The following is a 16,797-nucleotide window of genomic DNA, read 5'->3' on the forward strand; positions in this document are numbered from 1 at the left end:
TGTCACGATAAGTGAGCGAGGCATCTGCTCCAATATCTTTAGATACTCCAATGTCTTTGGATACTGCAGAGGTGATAACCAACATCTTGAAATAGAGGGGATTTCTTTTTCTTCCACGGTTAGAATCCTTGATTAATCAGTTGCTCTTGTGTGTGAGTATCGTCAGTGGGGAGTGCAACTGGTTTGATTGTCACTCGCTCTCCGTTGTGATAACGAACAGCCATGACTTAACAGTATCTCAGGGGCTAGAGGAGGGAGAGTCTGCCCTAACCAACTCCATAAATTGGGTAAGCAAGGTATCCCAGGCTGCTGCTCTGGGGCGATCTTTGGAGGTGCCTGGCTTTCTCCCAATGTAATGTAGTGCTCTCCGCCTCACGCCAATGAAGAAGTGCCCTGTGTCACTGGGAAGATGTTGGGGACAGTTGGACTCCCCAATGTATAGTGAGAAGAGAAGAAGCTTAGCCAACAGGAGGGCAAGATTGGCAAAATGTACCCGTACTTTATGATTCTTCCTCCACAGGGAAGATACCCAGGACTGTGGCCTCCCAGGAATTCTGCGACACAAGTTCTGTGAGGGTGGACAAGGTGGTGTGTATGGCAAGCCAATAACTAGCAATCTGGGCCATGGCCAGAGCATGTTCTGGAGGTCGGCTGCCTGAACCTGGCATCTGGGGCATGTGAGCCTGGCTGGAGGGAACATGTGGTCCAGCTGAGATGGTGTGAGATACACCCTTTGTAACACCATGTATTGGATATTTTTTAATCTTGCATTACAGAAAATAGTCTGGGGGACTCCAGGGATCTGGACCACTCAGCATCTTGTTGGGAGCATGCCAAAACCTCCTCTCAAAGTTGGTGAAGGTGTATTAGAGGGATCCCTGTGTGCTTTGTGATTGCTTTGTTTAACAATGTTACGAGGTGACGCCCTCCCCCTTAATGTCTAAGGTATTATGGCATGATTGGGGGCTCTTTGCCCACAGTTTGCCAAAGTGTCTGATTTGCCACCAGCAGCTGCCCGTGTAGCAGGAGTTAGCCTGGGGGGATTTCATGACCCTGCCATAATTGGTCACATGTAATAAAATGATAATTTTGGAAGAGACCACCCACCGTTTCAAGGAAACGTTTGTGCCACGCTATCAATTGGTCAGCTGTAAAGTGTCCCAAGGGTTCTGGGAGACCCTGGAGAGGTATAAAGGGGGAGTACCTGTCTGGTCAGTTGAGTGATCCTGGTGCGGCACTTCTGAGACACCCAAACATGATGGGACCAGGAGCAATGCATCTTTATTGTGAGGTAGAGCAGCTGTCGAAGAATATGTAAGAGTAGGGGCCCTCCCCAGTTCCAGTTTCGTATAGATGTGTGCCTGTCAACCACCACGCTACCCACTGGAGCTGCACTGCAAGGTAATAGGACTCAAAAGATTGAGCACCCAGCCTAGAATGTACTACCAGAGGTTGGAATTTATTGAGGGCCACCCATAGTCATTTACCATCCCATAGTAAATCCCCCAGCATCTGATCCAAGTCCTGGAAGAACTCCCAGTAGGGGAACAACGGTACATTCATAAGGTAGTGTAAGAGGTGAGGGAGGACAATCATTTTGGAAAGAGAAATCTTGCACCTGAGGGCAAGTGGTAGCCGCTGTCAGAATCACATTTGGGACTTGAGGGCAGTAAATGCCCTCCGTACGTTGCCCTAGACCAGATCCTGTCACAAGTGGTATAAACTGATACCGAGGTATCGGCTCACTGCTGTCATCCATGCTAACCACTCAACACCCGGGTGTATGGCCTGAGAGGGTGTGTCCTGCAGGAATGGGAAGGCACATGACTTTCCCCAATTCATCTGAAGGCCTGCTGCCTCCTCAAAGTCCCAGAAGGTTATGAAGACCAACTCTATGTCTGCTGCAGTATTCCAAAGGTTGAGTAACAGGTCGTCTGTGTATACTGACAAAACATGAGTGGTATCGTCTAGTGAAAGGCTCCAGGGTCAGTCCTGCAGTCAGAAATGGTGGGCCAATGGCTGCATAGCAATTGCAAAAAAGATTGGGAATCATGGCATGCACCATGGCCGATAGGGAAGGTGGTGAAATCAGGTGACCTACGCATGCTCAAGAGATTGGATTAATGTATAGCAACCTGGTGTACACCAAGAGGCACCTGCCAAGGCCGGCAGAAGCTCAAAAAGGTAATCTCAAGAAAAGGAATCAAGGTCTTCCTAGAGGTCTAATATGTGGCATGCCTGTGGATAGCGCAGTGACGCATGGTCCACAACATGGAAGAGCTGTCTGATGTTATTACCCGTGCTATGGCCTGGACAAATCCATTCTAATCTGGCTGGGCAATGGTGGGAACACCTGTAAACACCGCTCTGCAAGTACCTTGCCAAGTATCTTGTAGTCTGCACCCAAGATGGCTATAAGGCGATATGAGTAGAGATGTGAATGATCCCCATCCAGTTTCAATAGTTAGATGAGGAGGTACTCCTAAAAAGGAAGTGGGCAGCACACCAGTGGTAAGTGCCTCATTATAAATCTCAATGATTTTTAGTGCAAGGTGTGCCGAGAAGCGGTCATAGTACTCCATTGGGAGGCAATCTATCCCAGGGCTAGATGAAATATGAGTTTCTTCACTTCGGCTACTGTAATCAGCTCATCATGCTCTTTGCTTTCAATGGCATTAATGGTAAGTAAGGGGAGAGGGGCAAGGAAGCATTCAATTACACCAGGAGGAGGAGCAGGAGGTGCCCTATGTAGTTTATAGTAAAAGGAGCTGAACGTCTGCAGTATGTCTGATTGGGAACGCAAGACAGGACCTGAGTCCAAGGTTATTTTCTTTTTTGGGGGGATATGAGTCTCCTGGGGGGCTAGCCATGCTAGCAAGCAGGCAGGTTTATCCCCACGGTGTGGAGATGGGCTGTGTATTCTGAAAAATTACAACAGCGAAGGTGCTCCATCAGAGCAGATTGCTTCACTTTGGCGTCAGTCAATGTTTGGTGTGTGGTGTCACCTGGAATGGCACAATTATCAAGAGTGGTTAGTGTCACCTCTGTGTCTTGAAGAGCCTTGGTTAGTTCTTGGTGAACCCTGGCTATATTCTGAATCTAGTAACCCCTAGTGACAACTTTAAAGAAGTCCCAATCAACAGCACTGGTGATAGCTGTGGAGTGGTTCTCACTGAAATTCTGACTATTGTGGGCCATATGTGCATCACAAAATATTGGATTGTCTAGCTTTTCCCTGGGCAACCACCAGATGACAACCAGGTTGTGGCGCTCCCCATTGCCTGTCTACTATATGGGCGGCATGGTCAGAGAGGACATGGCCCTGGTAGTCCGAGTGTGTGCATCATGAGACTCTGGCTGGTAAGCACAAAAAGCAGTCCAGATAGACATGTAAGTCCAAACATGTAACTCCGAACAAAGTGGCCGAAATGCTGCCTGTTCTGTGTTTGGGGCATACATGAACCAACACAGGAGAATGGAATCACCGTGTAACTGGCCCTCCACAAAAGCATATCTAGCCTCTTAATCAATGACAGTGTTGTGAGCTTGGAAGCGCATTTCAGGATGGATACTGAGTAAGGTACCCTGAGTGTAGGTAGAGTATGTTGTGCCATAGATCGTGCCCCTCCAGCACTTACCAAGTCACTGGAGTTGACCACCAGTGAGATGAGTTTTCTGCAGGAAGATAATGTGGACCTGTTGTTGTTTAATGTCGGAGTAAACCAAATGACAGCAGCATCTCAAATGCATCCTGCACAAGTTTAGTTTTAGGAATCTGGTGGTTGGTCCGGATGCCATAGGGTGATGTCAAGTGCGTGTGCCAGAGGCTGCAGGGCCAAAAAAGGGCAACCCAGCCCAAGCATCCTCTCAAGCCTGCAGGGGGGGAGTGTTCTGTTTGTGCTATGTACAAAACTAACATGGTTAACAAATAATAGAACTCAAAGCAGAACATGAGCCTGTAGCTGGTAGTTGCAGGCCCAAACAGTTTCTCAAAAACCAAGCCATCGTTCAGTGGGACAAAGACGAACCATACATGGCCTGCACTAGTGTAGGGTGTTGGTGTCTTAATGTCCAAAGAGGGAGGTGGCGTGGAGGGGGGAGGCTGGAGCCCCCCAATCAGGGGCTAGAGGTGGTGGTTGGTCACCAAAGCCAACTCCCTCTGTAGTGCACAGCTACACCAGAGTGAAGGGGTGTTAAAGTAGGTCATCCACTGATTGTGGTGTGACCAAGATGCGGACAACAGCCACACGTTCCCTGAGGTGCCTGATGCTCTGCTGTCTTCGCTCATGGCTGAGCTGGAGTCAGTATCTAGAGCGGACGAGGATCGACAAAGGGCAAATGCTGTTGCAATAGCTGATTGCTTACTCTGCCTCAGTTCCTGTTGTGTGGGTGCCCCAGGAGTTCCCCCAGTCTTGTTGCACTGCTGACCTCGCTGACCCCATCTGCCAACTCGGTTGAGACATATTGTACCTATCCGGCAGGGGGCAATGGCTTCCCTCAAAATGAGTTTCCACCCAGTCACGAACCGCGGCTCGCTCTGTGAAGAACTGGGTCTGTTGTTCGTGAACGACCTTCAGTCTCGCTGGGTAGAGCAAGGAATATTTAATGTCGAGGTCTTGAAGGTATCGTTTCACATGAGAAAAGAGGAGCAATGATATAATTAGGGAAGACTGAAATCTGGAAATTTTCATATTCGAGTAGGACTGCCTGCCTATCCGCTTGCAGGATAGCATCTCTATCTTTATAATGGAGTCCTTTGACGACCACAGGGTGAGGGGATGCTCCCAGTGGGGGGCAGTGGGCTGGTACCCGGTGTGCCCTTTCCATGGAGAAGTGTGGGGAGAGGGTCTGGGCTGCCGTGAAGGATTTCCCCCATTCCTCCGGGAACTCGATCATGGATCAGGAGCCCTCAGCACTCTCTGGTAGACCAACCACACATATATTGTTCCATCGGGCCCTACCTTCGGCATCACCAGCGTAATGTTCCAGTCACTGCACCCAGTTGAGGAGGTCCTCCGTGCATTATTTTTGATTTGCTAACCATGGTTGAGTATGTCCTCATTGTTGCGTTACCCTACCGGACAGATTCCGCTGGTCATCGCGTAGTGTTCCGAACTCTACTCAAGGCTCCTCTGTTCACAGAGGTACGCAATGTCGCATTTGTGTGCAGGATAGGGTTTGGCTGAGGAGCCTTGGGACTGGACGGGGAGCAGGTCATCCAATGCCTGGTGGTCTGGAGGTCGTGGTACAGGTGAGGGGGCCATGACTGACCTTTGCCACCTAGTTCAAATCAAGACAGTAATTGCCACCACCTGCTCAAGCAGGTGATCCACCAGGGGATCAGAAAAGGCCAGTGTGTGCAGTTTGTCATGCATGGAGCAAGTCAACTGAGGTGCTGGGTGTCTGCTGGGCCCTTACACGTTCCCAGGGCTCAAGGTGCTGCGGCTTACAGAGGGATGTTAAAGAGCGCCACGGGACAGCAATGGTAGCTGACCAGCGACAGTGAAAACCAAACCCTGGTCGAGGTCCACTCAAAAGGATGGGAAGGGGTGAGTGACTCCCATGCACACCACCAGTCTCCTGATGTGTTCTACCATCCCCAGCGCAGTTTCTCCCCTATTGGGTCTGAGGTTGCCAGCCAGGACACCGGTGTCTCAACCTGCTCTGGGGTCACAGCACGGCCCCAGCGGCGGTAAGCCCAGGTGTGGCAGCGGAGCAGTGCACGGTGACAGGGGAAGCCAGATCACACCGAAATGGGCCAGGAGGGCTCCAGGGGAATCACACCACTTCGCCCACAAGCGGAGGACCCAGTGCTCTGGCCTGTATGCCAACAGCACACTGATTCGGCCCTTCTGTGGACCCAGAAGGGCCAAGAAAGATGAGCCCCACTGGTGATGAGCGACTGGGGCAGTTGAGAAACGCCTAGACAGGTCACGGAGGTACCAGATTAATTGTTGTGCTCTGCAGCTCCAACAAACTGGGGACGAGGCGCTCTGCCCCGCTTGCTGACTGCACACCGAATGGGGCCTATCGTGGCTCTGGGCACAGTAGCAGGATGATCCCCACAGGTGGCGAGCCCAGCCACAGAGTCATGAGCCGCAGCTACAGGCGGTCCTGTCATTGGGGCACAGCGGCCCAGCCGGTTCACGCAGACCCTCTTGCAGGGAATTAAAGGTGGTGTACGGTGCCTCTTCCTTGTGAGCTTTGGACCACAGAAGGCTTGTCCAGCAGAGAAAATGTGAGGGGAGGGCCGCCTGGGTGGCAGTCAGTCAGGCGGGGCAGTCCCTGCAGACCGGCAAGAAGGAGCATGAGCTTGCATGTCAATCACACTGCCAGCAGTGGAGCAGGGCCACCCACGCAGGCAAGCCCCAGGAGTAATCAGCGTGGCCACGGGGAGGTAGGCCCGGCATGCACGATAACCTTTTAGTCTCAGCTGGTCCACACAGCCACCAGCCCTCTTTAGGGATCCATCAGCAGTGTATGGACAGCAAAAGAGGCCCTGGTCGGCAGGATTCTGCTGGAATTTGCTGTCTGCTGGCCCGGAGCTCTCTCTGAAGACGTCTGCCATCTTCAGCGGCTAAGCCACGCCGTCTTTTCACTTTGTCTTGAATGCACTTCCTCGTATCTCCTTCTCTTCATCACACGCCAGATGCACAATACTCCCACTCACTGTATTTTCTTTTATTTTCACTTTGTCAATATTTTGCCAAAAGTGTACGTTCATGCAAATTTTCACAGAATCACAATTGCAACTGGAATATGTGACCATTGCCCTTTATGTTCTGAAGATAGACCAAGGACTGGGTGACCATGTATTCTGATAACCTTCCTGACCCATTGACAGGCACTGTGAGAAACTCTCTTATGCCTTCAGCCTCTGCTTTAGAGCTCTCAAGTGTGGTCTGTTAAAAGACACTTGGAACCAACTCAGTTCAAAGTATGCACTATACAATAATAATATGTTACACACAAAAACACAGAAACACAACACCCTGGAAATAGCTAACATAAATAAATATAGGGACCCGTTTTAATATTCTTTTATAACGCTTACCAGGTCTACCACCTGGAGGGACCCAACCTACTAAAAGCCTTTGGATTAGTTATACAATCTACAGGGATTAAATTTATTTCTCCATCCTAAACTCATAAAGAGGAGTCCCTTGATTCTACTGGATACTCTATTTCTGAATTTTGGTGCACTTGTAGTTAATGATCTAGACCAGGTGTCTCCACCCTCTTCTATAATAAGAGTTACTTATGTTCAATTAATAAGAGCTACTAATATTATTAGTTTTATAATAGTGACCACATCAGACAAGATTACATTAGTGTCCACCATATGCAAGATTACTACCAGCAGTCACCTCAGTCCAGCTGGCATGGTTGCAAGCTGCAACACATAAAAAGCTTTACCAATACTTATTGTCTTTACACGGGTATACATAACAGCTATAGCTGCAATGCCTCTGGCACCAAGGTAAAAAGATTTGCAAAACCTTTTCCCAATATCACATGTCTCCAAATTTCATTTTATGAGTTCTGAAAATAAACCCATTTTTGTCTAATCTATACAATCATAGGGGCTCATTGGTATGGCGGGCCGACTTCGCCAGCCCGCCATAGGCCCGGGAAATGGGACTGCCCGCTATGCATGCGGCGGTCCCGCATTGGGCATTAGGATGCCCCCGCCATACTGGCGGGCGCATCCTGCATTCCTCACATTGCAGCGGGCGGTGCTTTCAGCAGCACCCTCCGCAATGTCAGAAATGCATGTTGAGCATGTGCATTCACAACGTGGCAGGCACCGCGCGGTGCCTGCCATGTTGTGCATGCACATGCAGGGGAGTACCATAGGTACCGCCCATGTGCCCCCCCCCCCTTTGACTGGCATAGGCCACAATGTATCTCTGAGCAATCAGATGACCATTATGTTGAGCAAGGTTTCCCCCCAGGAGCACCGGGCTCGCATCCACTGTATTCTCAGTATGTAACTTGGCTTAAAATAGACCATTTTGGTTGCATTCCCAATCACATTTTTTATTCTTTTGAGGCTTTATCACATTCAGCATACCACTGGAAAGGGATATTTTATTTTGTCAAGTCTCTCAATAGGGCACCCACAGAAGTCACAATGTACCTTGAGAAATAACTGGCCATGCTTATAAATGATTGCAGCATGGTGACATCTTGTTGGGGGTATGTAGCAGACAGTGCTGGCACTTTATCTGGGTCAGGCATCATTCCCCTATCAGAGAATATGTGCCAAAAAAATGTAAGTTTGGTCTTGTGAAACTTACACTGCATCAGCAAGTAGCTGGGACACTTGTGTAAGAGCCTTGTCATGCTTCTTTTGCATTACTACAAATACCTGTATGTCATCATTGTAACTAAAAGCATGCCTGACAGGTTGAATTATTTTACGTATAACATCTTGAAATATTTCTGCACCTGACAACACTTCAAAACTCAACCTTTTGTATCTGAACAAACCAACATGACTCGAAAAAGTAGTAATGCACCTACAGTTCTCTCAACTCAAGTTGATGTTATTCAGGTCAAGATGGGAGACAATTTTAGCCCCATTCAGTTGCATGATCATGTCCGCTATGTGTGGACCACAATGTCTTTCTCTCTCAATTGCTTTCTTGGCCTGGCACATATCAACACAGATGCACACTGTACCTCTAATGTCTGTTTTTGGCACCACCGTTATGGGCAAATATCAAGCCGTGGAACATGTGGAGCGCTCAAATATGTCATGCTTGAACAGAGTTGCTAGTTCTTTCTCAATGGCTTCTTGCAAGTGAAAAGCAACTCTGAATTGCCACTGTGCAACATGGCGAATGTCCCCATTAATAATAAGTCCCACTTTGATTGTCTTGAGCCTTCCTAGGCCATGAAACAACAACAGGAACTGACTCACAATTTCAGATTGAGTGTGGAGGTTGTAATTGAGGATATGTTCCATGCCAGCAGCAGTTGCAGAACTGAGTAGGCATGCACTGGAAGAAGTTCCTTGAAGAACGTGAATTGGCACTTGCACTGATACTGCTTTATGTCACATTGTCGCTGTGAATGACACTTGACTCTGCAAAAGTTTAGAAGCAACCCATGTGTATATCTTTGTGTTTGACGGGTTGAGGCGTGGCACAGGAAACATGCTATTGAACTTTTCAGTTGGCATGATGTTAATCGATGCACCACTGTCTACAGTAAAGGATATGGGGCAACCGTTGCCCTTTACTGTAATCTTGGGGCAGTGTCCAAATTAATTTTAGTGTTTCGTTTAGTGGTTAGCCTTTGTCTTTTGTTCTTTCTTGTAAGCAGCTAAACCTACATGTGCCTGTTGTTCCCTGGATGGTAACATCTTTGCACATCCATCTTCTTTACTGGCGCTTGATAATGACGTTGAAGAGCCTTTGTAGAGTGAACTTGAAGATGATCAACTTTGTTTGGTTTCAACTTGTCGTAACTGATGTTGCTTTTTAGTCTTGTGGGCATGGCGAGAATGCCTCTGGAACCTTCTGGCATCCATTTTCTCTTCTCACTGTGACGTATTTGGTTTCTCCTTTGCAAACTGTTAAGAAAAGATTTTCTTTCCCGCATCCTTTTCACGTCTGTCCTATGGCTGGACATTTGCCTTCATGGAGAATTGAAAACCCACACTGGAAACACAACTTTTTCTTCTCTGTACATGTCAATTGCATGCATCTAACTTGTGCTTGCTTTTGATGACCAATGCTGATTCATTTTTTGCTGTCCCAGATTCCAAAGCAGCAGCTTGTCAATCTGCTCTTTCATTGGCCCTCGCAGCCATTTGTACTTTCTCTAAACTAAGCATCTCTCTCAATCTGGGTCTTCTAAAGGAGTCTGAAAGACAGCCATCGATGACTCTGACATGTTTGACTTCATCATTAAATTCAGTAAACTTACAGTGTTGGATAGGCACATCAAGTCTTTCAACAAACTCATCCATTATTTCACCAGCTTGCTGTTTTGCAGATTGAAAATGTATCTTGCATATTCGACATTAGGCATCGGATTGAACTTGGTGCCCAATGCTTCCTTTATCTGATGGTATGATATTGCATCAGACTGCAAGATTTTCTTCAGCACTTCTTTTACTCCATTTCAAGCAAGGTTCTTTAAATACCTAATGATTTTCTTAATATCTAATTTTTCTAGGGCATCTATGAAGTCATCGAATGTCATGGTCCATGCAGTCCACCTGGCGCCAATATTCTGCTTCATGGCGGTGGAGGTTTCATAAACACAGCTGCATTGTACTTTGCGCTCTGTTCTGCAGCCATTGAAAATATTCACTATTCTGATGCTTTAGTTGCACTAGATGCCACTTGCGTCTGCGCACGCATCGGCCTCTCACTGGGCTTGGCCGCCACACTCGATTCAAGATTGTGTGTCACTTCCCTCGCTCATGCTGCTAATAAGTTTTGTACTTTCATACCTGGTTATCACTGCCTTCAGCATTTGCTTTGCATGGATAATGGCTCTGTGTCATGATGTGGCACAGTATCTCTTCTTTTGGCCTTACCAGTGGGTTTCTGGCGTGCTTTCGAAGATACTCCTTCGTAGGGCCCACAATTTCATCAACGGCCGTGTCTAGGCTGGAGCAGGGCGTCGACTCCACACACAACTTCAAACTACTACATCGATTTGGACATGTGGTATGCACAAGCAGTTTGCTGTATTGTTGCACACTCTCAGGGAGAGCAGTCTCACATTTTTGGGGCATGTATCCCCCACTTGTCGCCAGCAGTAGCGTCCTTCCCAGCCCAGAAATATGCAAATGAATACTCCGCACATGGAGCTCTGTAACAGACGTCTTTATTCCTCAGCATATGGTCACTCACTGAACTCTGATTACATCATAACTGTGAATAACCACACCTTAAGACCTCCTAGCAAGTTATGTAATTCCTCTGTTGGGTCCACCCTGAACTGCAACCACCTGCTGTTTCACAATCAACTAATGCCAAAGGGGTATATTTCCTCATTTCATGGGGCTTAAATGGATGCAGTAAGTAGATTCTGTGAAGACAATTGAAGTGCAGTGTTTTGAGCCTGCTATTATGCGAAAGTGGCGCTATCTGTGCACAACACAATTTCCAATCTACTACAGATGTCTAGCTTAGTCAATCAAGGCTCCACTTATCTTTCGAAGAGGGATTTGTCACATCGGCCACCTTTTGCACTGATTTATATAAAATTGTTATAATGCCTTTATTATTTCATGTGGTGAGCAGTATGGACAGTGTTTGAAATACTGGTGGCTCTTGAGAGAAAATGGGAAACTTAGGCATGCATGCCGTCCACAGTGTAAAGAACAGAAACATCTCTACTGGAATATGATTAGGTTCATCAGGTAAGGCTAGAGGTGCCCTTCCTGGATCAAAGCACCTTATGTTGTCAGATGAAGGGCTTGTAAAAATGCATCTGACTTCTTTTTGCATGTTAGTAGCTGTTTTTGTGGTTAAATATCGAAATATATGGATGGTATACTATAGCCAGTTAGCTCTACTGTACAACTTAACTTATACACAACAGTACACACAATCGTATTGATACCCATAGTTGAACAGGTCAGCAAATGGCATACTATGGTCATAAGGGGAATGGGGAATCCATTGTCTTTTCTGTTGCTAAGTGTGACATAAATGGTGCGGCAGGGGGTAATACCAATAATGAGAAAAATGAGCTTGTGCACATAAGTAATATGTTGTATTCATGACATATGTTAGAATGCTGTATTGGTTGGTTCCTTTAGAAATGCTTGAAGAGTGGGATTCTAGTAATTTCATCTGAGAGTTATGGCTGGCACTGGGAAGTCATGCAGAGGCAGGTTGACTAAAGCTTTAACTTAAAATCAATATATGGTGGTCTGAGTGACCATTATCACATTATTTGGCAACAAGTTGCCAGGCCATATTCAATGAGCCGGGTGACATTGCACGCATCGGAAGTAGATGGACTTGGTGAGAATCTGAGCCTATTAAAGACGGCGTGGGATTGCTGTGGATCAGGGCAGCCTATCTCAGTGACAATTTGGTGGATTTACAACATGACCACCCACTCTCTTACAAAGTACTGTAACAGCATTATTGGTGACTGCTGTGAGTGTTGGTGGTGATTGCTGCCAGCAAGGCAGCTTTTCTCTTCATTGGTAGAAACTATTGTGCAGCTTGAGGTCACCTAACCATAGAGGCTTAGGTGTTTATATCAAGCACTGAACCAGTATTAGCAAATTGACAGCGGTAGTTCAAAGACCCATGTGTCTCCGCAAGCGTGAGGATTATGTTCTAATGTGAAATCCAAGATACGTGCCACACGCCAGTGCATGACCCTCGCATCAAGCCAGAGCATCTTCACCTCATTGCTGGTTGTGTGGGCACCTCTTGGAAGTTTTGGCAAAAGCACGGTGACGCACACATCTCAAAGTGTAAACATCTCTTTGAAAGACTATTAGGACTATGGTGACGTGCACACCCCTGCCTCCTGGGGATAGTACCTTATGAGATGAACTTCTGTCATTTTTATTAAAGTTTGTAAGACTATTTAGAGCACAGTGATGTGCACACCATCGAGGAAAACACTGGGCGATTTGCTCTTCAGCCATTGTAGTAAAGGCTAAATCTGAAGCGAGGTGACGCGCACCCGAATCGCTATGGAGAAAGATGTGATCGCTACAATACCACCATTTCTACCTAATCAAGGAGCTCCAATCATTCAGTGGGAAGACTGGATTTACATATTTGATAATCACATGTTGGTGTTGGATGGCCAAAGCTTTAGTCCTGATAGAAAAATCTATCTTGTTGAGCTCATTGGGGTGTGAGCGCCAACATTTATTTGAGTTTCTTCCTGCAGTATTACATCAAAATGGGTTAAGAAGACCTGATGTATATAAAGAGGCAAAAATGAGACTTGAGAATAGATTTGCCAAGGAAGTAAATGTAGTAATGGCCCGATATAAGTTTTGTACACAACCACAACATTCTGGTGAATCAATTGATTAATTTGTCTCAAGACTGCAAGAGTTTTCTATGAAATGTCAATTTTGCGACATGGGAGATGAATTAAAATGTGATCAACTATTTTTTTAATGTACAAGTAGGAAAACCCAGGAAGGATTGTGGGAGGCAAAGAAAAACACCTTTGAAGGATGCTATTGATATAGCGTAAGTAGTGGAGGAATCGGAATACTGTATGAAGGAGATGAGGTGGTTCTGTGTTAGGGACAAGGAAGAGATATTGGCTGTTTATGGTGTAGAGAAGACAAACAATAGTGTGGGTTCTGTGACCAGAGGTTTTGTTAAATCACAAAAACCTACAGGAACTAAGCAGAGCACGAAAAGTCTGCCACAGGTGTTAGCAATTTTCATGGAAGTGATTTAAAATCTTGTTACGCTATAAGTAAAGAGTGTAGGAAGTGCAGGCGCAAGGGGCATTTTGCATGCATGTGTAAAGATTTGCCTAAATCGAGGGTGGCTGTCATGGAGCATACTTTGGGGGAAACAATGGACCCGATTCACAGAACTAACTTAAGACATAATCCTAAACTTACTACTTTTGGTATTCACAGAAGTTAGGATTTTGTCTTAAGTTTGTCTTAAGACAAACTTAAGACAGACTTAAGACAAACTTAAGACAGACTTAAGACAGACTTAAGACAGACTTAAGTTAGGATTTTGTCTTAAGTCTGTCTTAAGTTTGTCTTAAGTCTGCCTTAAGTCTGTCTTAAGTCTGTCTTAAGTTTGTCTTAAGACAAACTTAAGACAAAATCCTAACTTCTGTGAATACCAAAAGTAGTAAGGTTAAGGATTTTGTCTTAAGTTAGTTTTGTGAATCGGCCCCACTGTGTGATTGTGTGTTGAATCTAGTGAGGCTGGAGGGTGGGAGAGAAGGAAAAACAGGCCCAAAGCTTTGTTGATTATGTTGGGAAGAGATAAAGAGCTGATGGTGGATATAGGTTCTAAGTACGCCATCAGCTCCAGAGGATATGTTTAAGAAAGAATGGACTAATGTTAATCTCCTACCCAAGGACATTTGCCCAAGGGGATAGCAAGGGGAAGACATCAATAGTGTAGGATATTTTCTTACCACTAATAAGTTCTTGATTTGAGAAACTGAAGGAAAAGTGTATGTTGCAGAGAGGGGACCACAAATTCCCAGATGGATGCATCAGTATGACTTGCATATAATTGTGAATCCCAGGGCCCCTAAACAGGTGATGATTGTGGAGGAAATATTTATGAAGTTTTGGAGAATTTCAAGGGTATGTACATGCGATCAGGGTTAAACCAGGGGCGGTACCAATGAAACACAAAGTCAGAAAGGTTCCTTTGGTGGTCAGGGATGAATTCAAACTAAAGGTAGATGAAATTATGAAAGAGGGAGTTATAGAACAGGTGGAGGCTTCTAATCAGATGTTAGCTGTAGTCATAATACAAAAAAGATGGTTGGTTGGGAGTCTGTTTCGACTTGCGTAGTGTGAAGTAGAATACTGTCACTGACAACTTTCCCTTACCCAACATACATGAAGTGTTATTCGTTTTGAATTAAGGTTCTTTTCAAAGTTAGATCTGAAGAGTGCTTACTATCAGATTCGACGACACAAGAACTCCAAGAATCTTACGGCATGCATTACAATTGAGTGTACAAACGCAATGGACCGCACTCCGCTAGCTCCTCCTCCGGGTCGTCCCAAGGGAAGCTGGTACATGAAGTTCTTGAGTGGTTCACCCCAGTGGGTGCAAGTAAGTACTTGTTGAACTGATGCTCTCTGATGAAGTTCTTGAGTGGTTCACCCCAGTGGGTGCAAGTAAGTACTTGTTGAACTGATGCTCTCTGATGAAGTTCTTGAGTGGTTCACCCCAGTGGGTGCAAGTAAGTACTTGTTGAACTGATGATCTCTAGACCCGATACATGTCCCGAGTTTTAAAATATCGCCCGAGACATGGCTCGGGTTTCGGGATAACTTCCCTCCTCAGTAGAGGAAATAGTCAGGGGTAGAAGAGAGAGCCGCCAAGCAACCGTCAAGGGCCTCAGTGCCCGCACAGGCACGCAGGTGTGTCGTCCAGGAGCTCGTCAGCTCAAAGCTCGAAGGAGCCATTTTATAAACAAACGCAATGGACCGCACTCCGCTAGCTCCTCCTCCGGGTCGCCCCAAGGGAAGCTGGTACATGAAGTTCTTGAGTGGTTCACCCCAGTGGGTGCAAGTAAGTACTTGTTGAACTGATGCTCTCTGATGGAGTTCTTGAGTGGTTCACCCCAGTGGGTGCAAGTAAGTACTTATTGAACTGATGATCTCTAGACCCGATACATGTCCCGGGTTTTAAAATATCGCCCGAGACATGGCTCGGGTTTCGGGACAATTTCCCTCCTTAGTAGAGAAAATAGTCAGGGGTAGAAGAGAGAGCCGCCAAGCAACCGTCAAGGGCCTCAGTGCCCGCACAGGCACGCAGGTGCGTCGTCCAGGAGCTCGTCTGCTCAAAGCTCGAAGGAGCCATTTTATAAACAAACGCAATGGACCGCATTCCGCTAGCTCCTCCTCCGGGTCGCCCCAAGGGAAGCTGGAACATGAAGTTCTTGAGTGGTTCACCCCAGTGGGTGCAAGTAAGTACTTGTTGAACTCATGCTCTCTGATGGAGTTCTTGAGTGGTTCACCCCAGTGGGTGCAAGTAAGTACTTGTTGAACTGATGATCTCTGTACCCGATACATGTCCCGGGTTTTAAAATATCGCCCGAGACATGGCTCGGGTTTCGGGATAACTTCCCTCCTCAGTAGAGAAAATAGTCAGGGGTAGAAGAGAGAGCCGCCAAGCAACCGTCAAGGGCCTCAGTGCCCGCACAGGCACGCAGGTGCGTCGTCCAGGAGCTCGTCAGCTCAAAGCTCGAAGGAGCCATTTTATAAACAAACGCAATGGACCGCACTCCGCTAGCTCCTCCTCCGGGTCGCCCCAAGGGAAGCTGGTACATGAAGTTCTTGAGTGGTTCACCCCAGTGGGTGCAAGTAAGTACTTGTTGAACTGATGCTCTCTGATGGAGTTCTTGAGTGGTTCACCCCAGTGGGTGCAAGTAAGTACTTGTTGAACTGATGATCTCTAGACCCGATACATGTCCCAGGTTTTAAAATATCGCCCGAGACATGGCTCGGGTTTCGGGATAACTTCCCTCCTCAGTAGAGAAAATAGTTAGGGGTGGAAGAGAGGGCCGCCAAGCAACCGTCAAGGGCCTCAGTGCCCGCACAGGCACGCAGGTGCGTCGTCCAGAAGCTCGTCAGCTCAAAGCTCAAGGGAGCCATTTTATAAACAAACGCAATGGACCGCACTCCGCTAGCTCCTCCTCCGGGTCGCCCCAAGGGAAGCTGGTACATGAAGTTCTTGAGTGGTTCACCCCAGTGGGTGCAAGTAAGTACTTGTTGAACTGATGATCTCTGATGGAGTTCTTGAGTGGTTCACCCCAGTGGGTGCAAGTAAGTACTTGTTGAACTCATGATCTCTAGACCCGATACATGTCCCAGGTTTTAAAATATCGCCAGAGACATGGCTCGGGTTTCGGGATAATTTCCCTCCTCAGTAGAGAAAATAGTTAGGGGTGGAAGAGAGGGCCGCCTAGCAACCGTCAAGGGCCTCAGTGCCCGCACAGGCACGCAGGTGCGTCGTCCAGGAGCTCGTCAGCTCAAAGCTCGAGGGAGCCATTTTATAAACAAACGCAATGGACCGCACTCCGATAGCTCCTCCTCCGGGTCGCCCCAAGGGAAGCTGGTACATGAAG

The sequence above is a fragment of the Triturus cristatus genome, chromosome 5_1 (assembly GCF_964204655.1).
Source record: "Triturus cristatus chromosome 5_1, aTriCri1.1, whole genome shotgun sequence".
NCBI lineage: Eukaryota > Metazoa > Chordata > Amphibia > Caudata > Salamandridae > Triturus > Triturus cristatus.